Source organism: Vanessa cardui, chromosome 25 (genome assembly GCF_905220365.1).
Source record: "Vanessa cardui chromosome 25, ilVanCard2.1, whole genome shotgun sequence".
In the NCBI taxonomy this organism is placed as follows: domain Eukaryota; kingdom Metazoa; phylum Arthropoda; class Insecta; order Lepidoptera; family Nymphalidae; genus Vanessa; species Vanessa cardui.
Window position 1 is genome coordinate 7965202 of NC_061147.1, and position 18274 is coordinate 7983475.

Here is an 18274-nt window from a genome sequence, read left to right on the forward strand (position 1 = left end):
TACCGGTTGTAAACACAAATTAATTCGGTACGAAACAAATTACTGGTACATTGTATTGTATAATTTATATGTGTACAATCAATTAATTGTTAGGTAATAAATGTCAGATTCATAATTCGAACGCTTAACTGGGTACGTTCATTTTAAGGTAAACAAAAAAAATATATATATAGTTCATTTGTTTCCGTTGCGACTTGGTACCTGTGTGTGGACAGGCGTTAAGAAATAAATGAAGGTGTTTTTTTTTCGTACTTGTTATTACTAACAACGTGTTTGCGATGTATGTAAATTCCATGATGAATTAAACGTCGCGTCGTGAGAGACAGCGGATGCGTAACATCACGATATACGATCTCCCAAACTCCTCAATCCGTGTTGAATATGGCCTTCGGAGTGGTAGTGGTAGGTGGTAGGTTTTTTGGATATCGATTAGCGCACAAGCAAATGGTCCATCTGTTTCTAAATTGTTTCGATTCTTAGTTCCAGTAAGATGTTGTGTCCCATGCAGGGCAGGGCAACCGGGGCAACTGCCCTGGGGCCTCCACATGAGAGGGGGCCACAGTTTTCAGCAAGTTAACAAATACTGAGATATAGTCAAATTATAATAATGTTACTATTTAATATTTTAAAAGTTACCGATACAAATACGAAACAATTCATAGCTTACTGATTGAAATAAAAAAAACTAATTAATTCATAATAATATAATTATTAGGGTGTTCACGCTTCTGTTTGTCTAGGGCCCTCACTGCTTTGTGGCCCCGGGGCCTCCACACCTTTAAATCCGACTCTGGTCCCATGTGCCTGTAGTTACACTGGTTTACTGAGTACTGCTGTTTGACGGTAGAATTTCAGATGAGTGATTGATGTGGCCAGACGCGTTTGCACACAGCCAAATAACAAGTAAAACAAACAAACTTACTATCGCCGTTGTATTATTTAGATTTAGTTAGGATATTGTTAATACATAATTAATTTATATAACATGATTGATATTCAACTTTGTATGCAGCAAAATAATATTCAAGTTTGCAGTGATGTGTCATTATTATGAAGAATACATTTAATTCACAAGACAAGATCATTATGTATTAATTTATTTTTAAACTATGAAGTCATTATTTTTCTTGTTCAAGGAACCATTCAACTCAACTGAACAAGAATATTGTCATCCGATTAAGACTTCAGTATATAATACTTGTGTTCCAATAATTGAACGTTTTGTTACACACAGGATATAAATCCTTGTACCACGCTGTTTAAAAGTAAATGCGTTCATTATAATTAAAACTAGACTAAAGATTTTAAATAATTTTGTGTGTGTTTTTTTTAACTATTACCGACAAAATATAAAAAAAAACTCATCTATGATTTTATAACTCTTCAATTCACCAACGTTAGTTCAGAATGTGTGGCGCCAGCTTTACTTCGTAACGCCATTCAGTAAAGAGCCAGCTATACCAGAAATACTTAAAAGACGAGGTGTAAACATAAGTTCTTAAAATATTTTTAGCAAAGCAAGTATATTTTTTTTCTCTATGGGCAATTATAGCCTTCACTTTGAATTGCTGCTATGAGCCATAGCCATAAACTGAGTTCCGCTAATCTGAATCCTGATTATCTAGACACGGTTAATAACATTAAAAATAAATAAATTATATAATCTGTGTTTTAACCGCCAAGCAGCAATACATAGTATTATTGTGTTCCTGTTGGAAGGATGACTGAGATAGTGTATAAGGGACAAAACATCTTAGGTACTAATATTGGTGGCGCATTGCTAATGAAGGCAAATATACAACATTTGACGGCAAATTGACGCCATATCATTGGTCGAGACTTTGGTTAATCTATGATATTCTCTGTGGTGTCGAAATGAGGTTTATTATTTATTCAGCCGTGAAACTCTTGCATTATGAGTAGTGCAAAACTAATTAAAGTTCTTAAATAATTCTAACTTTTTTTTGGCAACCCTATCTTAATTCGATAACTTTGAAATTTGTAAGTTTATTTTTATTGAATTTACTATTTTTCATTTAACTTAAATTTATATTTCATTCAATAACATTATGATTACTATAATTTATTTTACTCATAAATACTGTGTAAATGCAGTTCGATAAGGTATTATAAATCTATTATTTAAATTTGCATTTTCAGCTTTTTACAAAGAATGACCGTAAAAACATATTACTCATGTTAGTAGTTTTTATCAAAGTTGTATATACATAAGTACAATGGAGCATTTTCCTCAAGAGAGAAATGACCAAACAGCTTCTACTCAGAGTCCTGACGCATAGCCTTGCGGTTCTGTACACGCCGAAATAACCGTGAGCAATTGTATTGAGACCAAGGCCCACGGATTTATCGGTACCTTGGGATGATATAATGCATTATTGAATCATCTTAAATAGCAAACAATTATGAGTATTTTCTAAGTAAAGTTGTTGCACACTACATGTACAACACTAAAAAACAGCCTAGTAAGGTAAGGTAACAGCCTGTAAATTTCCCACTGCAGGGATAAAGGCCTCCTCTTCCATTAAGGTGAGGGTTTGGAACATATTCCACCACGCTGTTCCAATGCGGGTTGGTGGAATGCACATGTGGCAGAATTTCGATGAAATTAGATACATGCAGGTTTCCTCACGATATTTTCCTTCACCGCCGAGCTCGAGATGAATTATAACATAAATTAAGCACATATATATATAGCGGTGCTTGCCTGGGTTTGAACCCGCAATCATCGGTTAAGATGCACGCGTTCTAACCACTGGGCCATCTCAGCCTGAAGAATTCTTATTTCTGGACTAAGAGCTCATCTCCCTTTGTAGAGAAGGAGAGCATATTCCAACACACTGCTCCAAGGCTTGATGGATGTAACGCGCAATATACACGCAGTCTTTAAAATATTAATTTTAACAACTAGTCTATCTCGGCTTCATTATACAGTATAAAAAAGTAGCTTACTGCAGTCTGTCCCTATGTATGTTTAGATCTTTAAAATTACGCAACGGATTTTGTTGCGGTTTTTTTAATAGATATGTACAGTGATTTGAAAGGAATATAGCGCAGAGAAAGCGACTTTGTTTTATCCTATTCAGTGATGCATAGACAATATAATAAAGAAACAGTGATAATTTTAGATATTTCTAACGTGTTATCGTAAATAAACAAACTCTGCAGTATATTTAGTATCAGTATTGCACCCGTGCAAAGCCGAGCGGGTTGCTAGTTATACATAATTATCATTTGATACAGATGCAACGCGCATTATGATAATGATCTGTAATAGGAAGCAATGTCATCGCTTCCTGAATAAGATCTGACATCTCAGTATGTCATCAAGGCTGCATTAATTATCGCTTTAGCGATAAGTTAATTGATCGAGTAGCGATAGCCCAGTGGTAAGAATGCATGAGTTTTTCTATAGCTACATATATTACATATATTACGGAAAATAGAAATTCCAAAATTCCCAAAAAACACTTGGTAACCTATAAGTCCATCGAGAAAGGTAATTATATAATATATATATGTTAAATATCAAGTCAATTGAACAGATTGTTTCGGAGATCTTCTGAAGGGTCAATCGCATTGAGCTCATACATAGGAATACAAATATTTATATTTGTAATATATATTTGAACTACTAAATTACATCTATTATTTAATTAGGATCCTTCAATTTCTAATATATCTCTAATAAATATTGTTTATATTTTTTTATGTAAGAGATAGGACAGGCAAGTGTTACCTGATTTGAAGTGGTCATCTCCGCCTCTTAACATTGGGGCTGCAAGGAGCTTAGAAGCTAAGGCGTTATGTTTCCGTGCCTGTTGGTCTCACTCACCCTTTAATCCGGAACACAACAATACTAACTATTGCTATATGGTTCCTACCCAAATTGGTAAATAAAGTGATTGTGTTTGAAGCAACAAACAAGACAAACATACTTTATAAACGGAATAATTTTCTCACAGTGATTCTATTATAATACATTTATTATACTCTACAGATAAGTCAACACTTGTTCTGCGATATTCAATATAACGCTATTATATTTCACTTTCACTAACGAAAGCTAGTCGTGGCTATCATCTGAATACATTATACGTGTAAATGAAAATGTAACAATAATATAAAGAGAACTGACAGCTGATGACAGCTTTCATATTTACTCGAATTACTGTTGCAAAAACTCGTATGTGTCAAATTAATGAATGATTTATCTGTAGCGTATTGAATATTCAATATGAATTGTCATTCAGTGCTTTGCTTCCATTTTAGAGGTTGATCGCCAGGCGTTAAGCATAAAAAGCCTGAGCTTTTATGACTCAAAAAGGTTCATATAAAATTTCATCAAAATCGGTTCAGTAATTTGACCATGACGCAACAGCAAACAGACAGACCGAATTACTTTAACATTTATAATTATTAGTAGAGATTCTAGATAGATAGAGTCTTCGATTTATAACTATAATATTATATTTAATTATATACATATGGCCCAGTGGTTAGAACGCGTGCAACTTAACCGATGATTGCGGGTTCAAACCCAGGCAAGCACCGCTGATTCATGTGCTTAATTTGTCTTTATAATTCATCTCGTGCTCAGCGGTGAGGGAAAACATCGTGAAGAAACCTGCATGTGACAAATTTAATAGAAATCCTGCCACATGTGTATTCCACCAACCAGCATTGGAACAGCGTGGTGGAATATGTTCCAAACCTGCTCCTTAAAGGGAGAGGAGGCTTTTAGCCCAGCAGTGGGAATTTACAGGCTGTTGTTGTTGTTGTATGTACATATAACACATACATTACATACGAACGGTAAATTTAATTGCACACGTTACCACAATTAAACGAATAATATTTAATACTAATAATATGTATTTTAGATTGTATTGATAACAGCAATGCAGATATCTGCAAAGTTTCAGCTGAATCGATCGGCTGGAATTGGTTTAGAATTCGGTTGAAAGATCTCAGCCACACCTACTTGCACTTACTATAGAATACTAACTCCGACTTCTTACAGTAAACAAACGGCATCCATTTCCCTTCTTTAAGTTAAATTTGAATAAAAAAAATTATATATAAAGTTTTTGAAAACTTCTGAATTATTTTTTGACAAAATAATCCTATGTTCCAAATTTTTGTTTTCCAGACTCAATAGTTTTTGCTGTTCGTTATTATAAAGGGTGAAGACAAACTATTTAAATACTGCATTACAACATTTTTATTTAAGTAAATATTTATAAATATAAGCATCACATTGCAAAATCAGCATGAAACATTAAATATTCTTTTATATATAAATACACAGCCACATACAATTAAGTGTTCTTGTAAGAGGGATAATTCCACTAATGTATAACTGTTTTGATACCATTCCCATACTATCAGGCTTATAATAATAAGCAGTTTAATAAAAGAATTTTACTAATTTGTAACGATTACTATCCGTTCGCGATTCTATTCTGATTTATATCCGATCCAAAATCGACTGAAACAAGTGAATAGTATTAGTCAGTAGAATACTTAGGAAAACGGCCATGAATGCATGTCGATTCGATTGCGATTAGGTGATAATTTGTGAGTAGAAATTATCCTAATTTCGAAATCAATTAACACGACATTTTTTTTTTGTCATCTATATGTTCTTGTGTTATAGAGTAAGACTGATCAATTAATATTTATAATAACTTGAGATTAATTGTAATATTAATGGCAAAATATTTGCGGAATATACCTACTATTGATTTTATATTATAATATTAAGTATATTATTCCGTAATATTATTCTATTCATCTTCTACATCAATATATTTCGTACAAAAATTTGGAAATTTAACGCGTATTTTAGTCGTGAAAAATGTAAACTAAAGATCCTATGAAAGAACCAATGACCGTTAAATATATCTGAGTTTCGTAAAAAAACATTCCTTGCAAATAACAAATTTGGCACTTTAAATATTATCTAAAATTAGTTACAGCTATTCTGTCATTGGCAAATATGGTTCTACATATATCCGTTGTAAATGGTTTGTTTTATTTTACTTTTGTAGACAAATGAGCAATTTTTGGTAATAAAAAAATATTATTTATACACACCGCCCATAGATACCGTCAGAAATATTTACAACTAGCTGCGCCCGCGACATTGTACGCGTTTGAATTTAACAATGAAGCCGATTTAAAAATATATATATTATAGCCTAAGTTACTCCTTATTATATCAGTTAACTGCCAGTGAAAGTCCCGTCAAAATCGGTTAAGCCGTTTCAGGGATTAGTCGGAACAAACAGGCAGACAGACGGACAAAAATAGTAAAAAATGTTATTTTGGTATGTGTCTGTGTATGGGGGCTATTTAAATATTACAAACAGACACTCCAATTTTATTATATATATAGAAACCTTATGCGTCAATGTTTCAATCTCAACAACCTTACTATGATGTTATGTTTCCCCTGCCTCTAATTCCACTGGCTCACTTTCTCTGCTGTACCATGAAGTAAATGTTGTTGTAAATATATTCGCCCTTTGCAATACGCAGAACAATGTTTCTGAAACTGTGTAAACAGTGCGATGACATCAGCTATCGAGGGCGCTATATTAAAACTTGGCGCCTATCCATGGAGCCGAGATATAGATTATAGAAATATTGAAGTTATCGTTTCATATTATATCGTGCTTTTTCAAAAATTTAATTATAAAAAAATCTATTGTAACTGTATCTAATATTTTAAGCACAAAACGAAATAAGACAGAATATATTTTAATATGTATATCTGATTTAAAAAAGAAAAGAATAAATTATGTAATGGACCGGAAATAAATAGTGCTTACATATGATATATTAAAAATACTCTGCTAATACAAAAACAAGTATTGGTCTAAGACTGCATGCGCTAGCTCAAGGATCAAATCAGCACGCTAGAAGACGTCGAAATATTACGCCTGGCTTTTAATTACATTATATTTGATCAGTTTTTTTTTTATTCTACATCAAGGGATTGCTTTATACCATGCGATCCCAATTTGACGCCATATTGTAACGTCATTATATATTTTATACAAATATACTTACATGATACAGTTTAAATACAAAAACAAATATTGATCATTGAGAAATAACCTTTTTTCAAGACATATTTTAGTTTTCTCCAGCTGTCAGTTCGAGGTCATTGACGTAATTTTATTGAATCAAATAGTATTTATGTATGAAATGCTAAACTTATTCCTTCTCTTATCCTCAACATTACACGATCGCGCTAAGGTCATTTTGCAAACGAATGTTATACGGAATACGTAATGTGTCATATTCGTTACACAAGAAATGTCGAACCTTGTAAATATGACTGGATACGGTGAAATCATTGGTGTAACCCTGACATTAATTAAAACAGGCTATTTCGAGTAATACGCAGAATCCGGCAAAAGGGGATTTTATAAAAATAAGTAGGTATTATAATATATATGTGTATATAAACAGTATATTTCAATGAAATTAAATTTTATTTCATGTAAATCTATATTAATATCCAGGCAGGAGCTGGATGCGAGTAGCCGGAGAAAGATCACAGTGGCGTGCACCTGGGGTGCCTATGTTCAACAGTGGACAAAAACGAGCTGATGATGATGATACTAATATTCTAAATTCGTAAATATTTATCTCTGCTTGTTACGCTTTCATTGCCAAATTATTTAATATAATATGTAATTTGCTATATGAAGCAAGTTTAAGTGCCAAGGACTAGGGTATTTTCAACCGACTTCCAAAAGGAGGAGGTTATCAATTCGTCTGTATTTTTTTTTTTTTTTTTTTTTTTTTTTTTTTTTTTTTTTTTTTTTTATGTTTGTTACCTCATAACTTTTTACTGGGTGGACCGATTTTGATAATTCTTTTTTTGTTTGAAAGGTAGTGCTTCCCGTGGGGTCCCATTTTTTTTATTTTTTTTTCCGATGATGGTATCCATGTGAAAACGACATAAGTCTTAAATTTGCATTATGTATATGCGCGACAAATAGGTGAATAACTGAAAATTACGTTAACCAATTTTGATAATTCTTTTTTTATTATAAAATATATACTTCAAGGGTAATTTGGTGAAAGTTTAGTAAGGTTCTGAGCACAGGATCCATGACAAAGAAACGGAACGGAAGGGAACGGAACAATTCTGAGGAGCACGTTAGCGATACTCGGTCGAATCTTTTATTTATAGGTTATTTGGATATTTGAGTCACCTTCCGTAATGTGGTTATGTTTATGTAATTATCATAGTCGAATATTATAATCAACTAGCTACCCACCCCGGCTTCGCACGGGTGCAATACTGATACTAAATATACTACAGAATTTGTTTATTTACGACATCACATCGCAAACTTCTAAAATTATCAGTGTTTCTTTACTATATTGTTCATGTATTATATACACAAACCTTCCCCTTGAATCACACTATCTTTTAAAAAAAACCGCATCAAAATCCGTTGCGTAGATTTAAAGATATAGGGACAGAGAAAGCGACTTTGTTTTATACTATGTAGTGATGGAATTCCTATACGGCTCGCAGTTAGGGTGCGATATGGGGCAGAATTTCTTACTATCTTTAATCAAATTTTGTGTATGTGATGTGATGTCATATGATGTACGAAATTTAGTTGGTCTTTTTCAAAGTTTTTTTGCTGAGTTCGATTACAGCTCTTTCGAGGGATCCTTGTAGTTTACGCCGCGTGACGTATTAAATCCGCATTCTCGAAAGTCTATTTTTGCTTTTTTCGCAAGTTTCCTTTGAAATTGTCCTCGAAGTAGTTTCTGACTCATATAAACGGAACGCTTAATCTATCCATATTAAAAAAAATTAGTTAGTCAACATCAGCTTCACTTAAAATCAAAAAATAAATAAAATTTTAACAAAAAGAAAAACCGACTTCAAACAAAACACTATTTTAAAACAAATGAATATGCACGAAAAAGTAATAAAAATAATTGCGTATTCAACATATTTTTTAGAGTCTTCCTAAGTTAAATGAAATGAAAAATATTAGACTACTTAAAAGTCGATTAACGATTATACATATCATGTAGTTATAATTATTGTTATATTTGGAGTCGGTGTCAGCCAATAAAACCCTACAGTATATCTATCAAAAAACAATACGAGAATACTTTAACAAATATGTTTTTTACAAATTACCTTTTACACAATAATATACTGGATCAATCAGGGGGCTCGTATCGCTTTTTCTTTTGATTGTTGGGGCAAGGGCACCGTGGCTGACACCGGCTCCAAATATACCAATAACTATAACTACATGATATAATCGTTAATCGACTTTTAAGTAGTCTAATATTTTTCATTTCATTTAACTTAGGAAGACTCTAAAAAATATGTTGAATACGCAATTATTTTTATTACTTTTTCGTGCATATTCATTTGTTTTAAAATAGTGTTTTGTTTGAAGTCGGTTTTTCTTTTTGTTAAAATTTTATTTATTCTACCTGACCAACAGCTATAATGCGTTGAAAGCCGCCGGCGACAACTGGTTTTTATTTATAATCCTTCAACATAAAATAATTTGAAATAAAGCAAATTTGAATACAAATTATGGATAAAGGATAGTTTTTGTATCAAAACCTACGGTAGTCCCATGCCATGTGAATTCGCGGACGAAAACTAATAATATATATATATATATATGTAAGTACAGTTATTATTGCTCCGTATTTTGCGCCAAACAAAATATTATTACAAAAAGTGTTTTATAATAAATGGAAGATAGCGCTACAAAAATATGTTCATAAAATCAGTAGTAAGTACATATAAATGTTTTGAATAAATAGCTGCTATTTATGCGACAAAGCAGACCATAAAAATACAAATCCTACGCTAAAAACATATCGTAAAATGACAACCATGACTACATTGTGACAATGACATTATGTATATAACAATCTACTGGCTAAAATACGTCTTATTACGTTTACAAATATGGGCTCTATTTGTATGTATGTTTATATATATATATATATTGTTTTTCCACTGAACAGTTATCCGATAGAACACTTCCATCATCATCAACGCTCATAGACATAAGCGCTGTACGAAATATTAGTCTTTTCTTACAACACACTAATGTACTACCGAACAGGACCCGATTTGGAGGTCTGACAGAGGCCCTGGGGTAACAGAGAAGTGGGGGGGAGAAGTATTGTACTATCTATGCTAGTATTATAAAGTAAAAATTGTTAACAATATATAAAACTCTGAATACAATGTTAAAAAAGCTTCTGTTCATATTACATAGCCCCATTATATTTGTTTAGTTCTATAATATTTGACAGCATTATAAGTCTAAGAAATCAAATATACAGCTTAATGATTAGAAAAGAAATAAAAAATTGCAAATACCAAAATTAAAATTCGATTTATAACTTTATCAGCCTAAAGTTGAAATTGTATGTACACTTACATAATAAAAAACAAATAGAAAGTAGTTTAAAGATCTCTATATTATAACTCATATGTTATCTCACATAAATTTTAAGTATTTAAAAAAATATATATTAAGGTGACAATTTTTAAATTCGTTTTAAATGCTTATAGCGTTTAATATAGAGATAAGTTATGTTCTTAATTTGGTTCTTTGAAAGTTGATATCATAAAAGGTACAATTATTACTTGGGCCATTATATGTGTGTTTTAATTTCGTCGCAAAATCCAATTCGGTAGCAGAACCGTACTTAAATTTTTGTTTATAGTACGATATTAATAAATGAAATCAAAATACTCAACCTCTCAAGTACTGGATCGAGTTAAATATCAGTACTCTAATCTGGGGTCAACAAACTTTTTGCGAATCGAAATAAAAAAAATATATCAAGAACCTGTTCTTCGTAAACGACAACGCTTGAATATATTAAGTTACGCAATTTAAATGAACTAACGTATGTAATGTAAATAATATGTTGAATAAAGGAAGTATCACGTAGATTCCATTTTAAAATTTTTGGCGTATCCATTTTGTTTTAGAAGATTATTTTCCTGTATATATATAGCGTTTTCAAATACAACTTCAGTAAAATGATTCTTAATTAAGACCCTATGTTGAATGTTACTCACACATTCGTAAGTTTTAGAGACAACATTGCCATTAATTTGAACAAGATATAATAGCTAAATAAGATTTTTTTAAAATTGTACGTATTCATTCCAAAGAAGGTCTTATTTCTTCGAAATTAAGTTGCAAATGGTCCAAACTATTTATTAACAATCTAGACTAATTATTAACACAGAATTCTTCTGCATAAACCTTACTCTCTAGAGTTACTCACTTTAGGGCTTAAGTCTTAAACAATCACCCAGGTGTATGCAGTGTTCCGGCGGTTGCCCCTCCACCATCTTTGACGAAGTGCCTCTGAATCCCAAGCCCTTTTCACCCCCTATAACTCGTACTTAGACAGACCATCTTGCTTAAATCGTCAATGCTAGACACTTACTGCTTTGATACTAATTTGATTTATGTGAAATAAGGTCAAGGTTGTGTGGAGAAGGATTAGAGCTTATTGTTATAAGCTGCTCCTATGCGCATTGTTAGATATAAATATAGCGGATTATTATTATAACAGGTTGCCTCAAGTTGTTCTCCTTCATCGGAGCGATAAATGTATTCATATATGTCTAACAAACCAAGCATATGAAAATTTAGTGGTACTAGCCTTGGTTGCTTTTGAAAATTTTATATTGCAATGGCTAATAATTACGAATTTGGTTTAGAACAATTAAAACCATGTAAATATATTCTCTCTGTCTTAACGATAAAAAGTTCCACAAACAGACGACATGCAGTCAATTTATCACAGACACGAGAAAGTCTATGATCTAGTCTAGCTCACAGGTGATATGGATTATGATGTAACTTCCTGACTCAGCCTACGTGAGGCAGCCCAGTTGGCACGGCTGCCAAAAGGTGCCATTGGAAATAAACCGATAGTAGACACGTCACTTTTTGTTCAAGCTAAAATTAATTCGGCATTATGAATATGTATGAATCAAAGAACGACGGGAAAAAGATCGCTAAATTCGCCTTTACCCGGACCATTCTTGTGTGACGTGATGATAAATAAGTATAGTAGAGGGTGACGTATCAGCTTAGAAAAAGTCAACACCATAACCAATTTAACTTTGAACATATGAAAATTGAAGAGCTCGATCGTAGTTTTTTTTTATGGTATAGGTTGGCGGACGAGCATTTGAGCCACCCGATGGTAAGTGGTCACCATCACCCATAGACAATGAAGCTGTAAGATTCTATTCCTTACATCGTCAATGTGCCACCAACCTTGGGAACTAAGATGTTATGTCCCTTTTGCCTGTGGTTACACTGACTCACTCACCCTTCAAACCGGAACACAACAATACTGAGTACTGTTATTTGGCGGTAGAATAACTGATAAGTGTGTGGTACCTACCCAGACGGGCTGGCACAAAGCCCTATCACCATGTAGTGTTTCAATGTTCGCAATTAATGATAGCTATAGCATTATTTCAGCATTATTTGACATAAAAAAGGTTTTTGATGTTTGATCTATTGGTCGTGAAGGCAAACAGCGTGATATTCTTTTATGCCGCCATCCCAATTTCCGCAGCTGTTCTCTACATTTTGTGCGTGGTATTCTTAATAGTAGTTTAGAGTCAGTTAAATGAAATAGAGAAAATAACAGAAAAGTATATCATTTGATTAAAAAAGTAACATACATACCTTAAAAATTAAGAAAATATGAAATTTATCAGTATTTTGTTTACGAAAGTATCTAAAGCAAATTGAATAAGGAGCAATTCTTATGTATTAGGTAAGTTGCAAAAAAGCAAACCCCGTCACTATGAAGTTCTAAACCAACATATACTTATATCTGTGGCATATGAATGTAGACACCTAACGAAAACGAGTCAGACCAGTCTTGTATGCACTAAATACATTTTTTTTGTCCCAACTGATAACCTTGGTACGTGTTTTGGTGATATTCAGACATGTTTGTCGTTTATTACTATTTACGGCATATTTTAATTGACGAATTAAATGTTTTTGCGAAATTCAATGAAATTGTTTTGTTCAATTAAACCTCGTTATTGAAATGTCTCATTACATCATTAAATGTACAACTGTTTCAGTAAAATTATCAAATATGTCAATAATAGGTGATAAGCTTTGATATTATGGGTACAAGATTCCAATTGAAATGTCTTGAAAAAGAAGGTTGGACGTAAAGTTTTTTCTTTAACGAAATGTACTCATATGGAAATCTTAATAAAATCTTTATAAAAGTGTCACGTCTTATTCGTCCCGGTTGTTCTTACATCAGGTAAGAATAAATGATCAATACATATATAAATAAGCAGCTGTTTAATGTTAATGCTTCGAAAATTTTGTGTCCACTGTTACTTTAATCGGTTAAAAAGGTTTTTTTTTTATTTGGAAATAATTTTTGATTTGAAGTAAGGGTAATGAAATTATATATTTCTGATAAAACCTCCTGGTCTACAGTATTTTTTTTTAATATAGCATCTTCATTATAACGAAATGTTACATCAAACTTAAGCGTTAAAATGAAATTAATCAATCAAATCTGGACAAGCGCCACTGTTTTCATGTACTTAATTTGTGTTATTCACATGATAAGTGGGAGCCGAAATCATTGTAAAGATACTTGCACTGCACCAGTTTGGTAATAAGTTTAAATCAACGACAATATATTAGATATACTACGGTTCTCCAAACTGTCTCCTTAAAAGGACATGTGACCTTTGGCTAACTCCGAGACTAATTCAATTTCTGTCATATGCATTGGGTACGAGCGTAAGAAAACGCTCTTATTTTGTTTTAAAACGAACACAGCAGGGCCACGTCTGTTATACAAGGCAAACCTTCAAGACAAAACCGTGCCATATTGGTTTATTTAACATCTTATTCATTAAAAACCAATCCTCCTTGGGCTAGTGTCGAGTCGATAACGAGACAGACTTATGTCATACTAGTATAATAAGAGAGACGGAAATAGTTCTAACGCGTGTAGGTTTGATCATCCGTTGTACTATTTTCATTAATTATGAAATATTTATTAATAATTGAATAACTGGTCTTGGTTGAAAAGATTTGTGGTCAAATTTGAATTTTACGCTATAAGCTCTAAAAGGTAGAATGAATTAATATTTATTAAGATTGAAGTTACTAATGTATGTAAAAATGTTGTTATGTATTCATATTAGTATTATTTTGACGGCCTCATTAATTTCGCCAAATATTTGCATTTTATTTTATTAGATGCCAGCAGTATCGCTCGTTGGTCGTTACATGTTAGATGTAAAAAGCCTTAGTCCTTCTTTGGAGTTAAACCTTACTCCATACAAAAAATCATCAGATTTGGTCTAGTCTTTGGTTTAGCAAAAAACAAACAGAAAGAGTTATTATAGATTTATAATATTGGTATACTCGTATATCCACAGTAGCAATTTAACAGCTTACTGGGTTTTAATTACTAACTAATTATAATTTTAGGTAAAGCTGAATTTCTTCTAAAACATTCAAAGGATTCCACAGAAGTAATGGATATACTGATGCTATCGTTCGGTATGCATTTATTTCTCTGACGAATGCTCAGAATAAAATGCGTCTGAAATAACTTAATCTATCTTCTTCAGCCATTGTTCGTCTCAATTCCCCATCAATCTCCGAAACAAATACCGCTACCTACATCTTATTTTTTTTTATTTTACTTGTATCCACAAAACAGAGTCTTAGCAGTTCAATGCTAAAGAGTATGTATTGCTTCAATCCTGTACTATTTCGGTTTGGTATTCGACCTTGAAGCGAAACTGGAACGAGTAATGCTTAACAAATTCGTTTATGTAAAAATACTTTCCAGTTCGCGGAAAATGCATGTGTTTTTCTTTCGTGAAAATGTTTCAAACAGCTCTTATCATGTAACTGTTTGTTATGACGTACTTATTTTAAAGTAAATGCTAAATATTCAATACTTCATTGACACAATTCAAATGAACATTTAGGCGAATGAACATCTAACTTTGGCTCCACTGAGTTGATTTCAAAAATTTCAAATCATCGTAAGCCAACTTATATCTCGGATCAATCTACTGACCTTAATAGGCAATAGCCGTTTGCCTAGCACAGGAACATGCGATAATTTTTACTTTACAAGGCTTCATATGTTAAATGTTAAAATTATTTATCACGTATCGTAACAGTAGTAGTTTTCGTTTTTTCCTATCGTATTTAGTCGTCATAATATAGTTAATGGTGTCAAGCTTCTGGTGGCTTACAAAATAAACGTACTCCGGAGACGGTGGGCGGGCGGCATTCTAAAACCGATCCGCCTACGGGACCTCACCGGACTACACTTTTTATCGCTTTATGTACTTCGAGAAATACAAATAAATCCCACGTTATAGCGTTCACTTCTGAGAAATCTTGAGTGGAACTTTGCCAAATATTGTATATCCGGAGGTAAGGAAAATCAGACAAGACTTATCAGCTCGATTATATCACTAAAATGCTCTGCGACGTTATAAAAATAATTTCCTTTTAATAGTGTTTGTTTTTGTACGAATTCTATGCGTTCACGCGTCGATCGTCTGACTGACTTGATTCTTTGAGTAGTTGTTGTTCGCATTTGGGTTAATGTTTCTGGATAATACCATCAACCTATAAAAGATGGGTCGTATCGGAAAATATCTTATAATAAAATAAAGTATGATGCATGTAGTGCGTTTCTAGCCATTGGAGTCTGCCTCAATGATCTAATTAGAACACGAAGATAACGAGACCAGAGAAACCCTAGTTCAGTCAATAAAAAAATTGTAATTTCGGCAGTGTTTACACTCCTATACAAAAATACAAAAGACATTCATTTCTTCCGATAATGAGAGTGAATATATGACTCGCGTTACAATATCCTCTGCGCAATTGACATTCCCTTTGAAAAAGTTTGACGTGGACCAAACCAGTCAAGAGGACATAAGTAAAGATGACCGTATTTATCGCATCAAATTGTTTATTTTTAATTTCAGAATGCTCGGATATATGATTTGGGTTAAATTTCGAATGATATGTGTCAAGTTTGAGGTTTACACACCCGGTACTACTGTGACTACAGTCACAGTCTAAGGAATAAATACAAAATTTATGTTCGTCATCCACGAACAAAAACATTTGGAAAGAACAATATACTTTTTGAGGGAGCTCAGCTTTTTAACAATTTGCCACATACTATAAAAGAAATGGAAAATATAAATGTATTTAAAAAAAAACTAAAGTTGTATATTAAAGAAAAAATCCTATAATAATAAAATTGTAAGTTTGTTTATACTTTGTTTAAAATAATTTTATAAAATATGTATTTAAATTTCTTCTTTGCTTAGTTATATTATATCTGTGTGATGCATGCTTCCAAGATACGAGAACTCTAAAATTTTTGTAATCTAGTATATAATATTCTGTAATCTCATTTAAGTGAATTGTAAATTCTTATGAGAAATAAAGTTCTTTAACCATGTACTACTCGAGTACTCTAATCAAGTGTAAGGAGCAATTACGTATTAAGTTTCTGTTCTTTTTATATTAGCCGATTAACATCGCCGTATGTTTAGCACGTGCCCAAAATCACAACATGTAAAATTAGGAAATAATTAAATCTATCTTTTTTTAAACTATGCTGCCAATATTGTTGTTAGCGTGCATTTACAATATATGTATGTAAATTTCATAATAAGAAATCATCATATTTTATTGATTTTCTCAATATTTCACGGGTTCTATGTGGTTTAAGTAAACAAATGTTAGTAGAAGTAAGTTAAGCAAGAAGGTAATAGAAGTCATTTATTTGCAAGGAATTAATTAATCCCCTTAATGAGCCCTTTCGAAAATTTGCTGCTAGTAAGATTGTCACTTCACTTTTAGCGAACTATTACTTCTATAGTAGAATTATATAATTACTTACAAGCTATTAACAATTTACATGCATTTGTTATTATGGCATACATGTGCGATTCATTCTTTTATATAAAATGATACCTACACAAAAACTCGTTAGTTTTACGATATGTCCTTGTCACCACTTGCCTGATGTAATAAGTGCACACCTACGGTCGTATACAGAACCTGCTCGACGATGACAAGCCAAAACTGAATGCGGAAAAAACATTCTTAAGATGATGGACAGAGGTATGATAATCCAATACTCGAATTTACTGAACAGTTCCTCAGAAAGTGATTACAGAATACGGCAATAAGCGTAATATGCGTTTCAATGGATCTAAGATAGGTCTTGGAATTATTTCGATTTGATTATGACAAATGGTACTATTTGCTGCAATGCTAATGATGGTGAACGTGGAAATGATTATAGATTCTATTCAGATTCTTGAAAAAAAACATGCTTTTCTTACCTGCAACAACAACAACAACAGCCTGTAAATTCCCACTGCTGGGCTAAAGGCCTCCTCTCCCTTTGAGGAGAAGGTTTGGAACATATTCCACCACGTTGTTCCAATGCGGGTTGGTGGAATACACATGTGGCCGAATTTCTATGAAATTTGTCACATGCAGGTTTCCTCACGATGTTTTCCTTCACCGCTGAGCACGAGATGAATTATAAAGACAAATTAAGCACATGAATCAGCGGTGCTTGCCTGGGTTTGAACCTGCAATCATCGGCTAAGATGCACGCGATCTAACCACTGGGCCATCTCGACTTATTTTCTTACCTGATTTCAACTGTTTTTGCTAATTTCTTTATGGTTTTATATCAGAATAAATATCAGAATATACTGGCTCACGAATAACGGCTTAATAACAGCAAACTTAGGATACTGCGAATGTTTTATCAAAAAACTAATAACTTTATAAGATTTTAAATTAACATGGTTATTTTTATTATTAAAGTTATTGATTTCGGGATATTTACTATGTTTTCTAATGTCTTGTTTACGAGAGCAAGACATTCGTAGATAATGTCGAAATATCGAGTTCGACCGAACAAAAATAAAAAAACATGGTAAATATCCCGAAATCAATAACTTTAATAACTAATAACATGTTCCACATGGGACACGAACGAGATTAAGAGAGAGGTATCAATGCCAGTTTTATGCCCAAAAAAGTCTCGTTATCAAACAGACGTAAGTAAATTATATGCAAACAAATGAGATAAATTATTCTCGTACAAACTTGACCCATTTTGCCATTCCTAA

General features: G+C 32.6%; 1 protein-coding gene across 2 annotated transcripts in view; it reads left to right on the plus strand.

Annotated features, from left to right (window-relative positions):
- Positions 1-18274, plus strand: part of LOC124540507 (flocculation protein FLO11) — a 37663-nt gene that overhangs the window by 1104 nt on the left and 18285 nt on the right. The window lies entirely within an intron of this gene.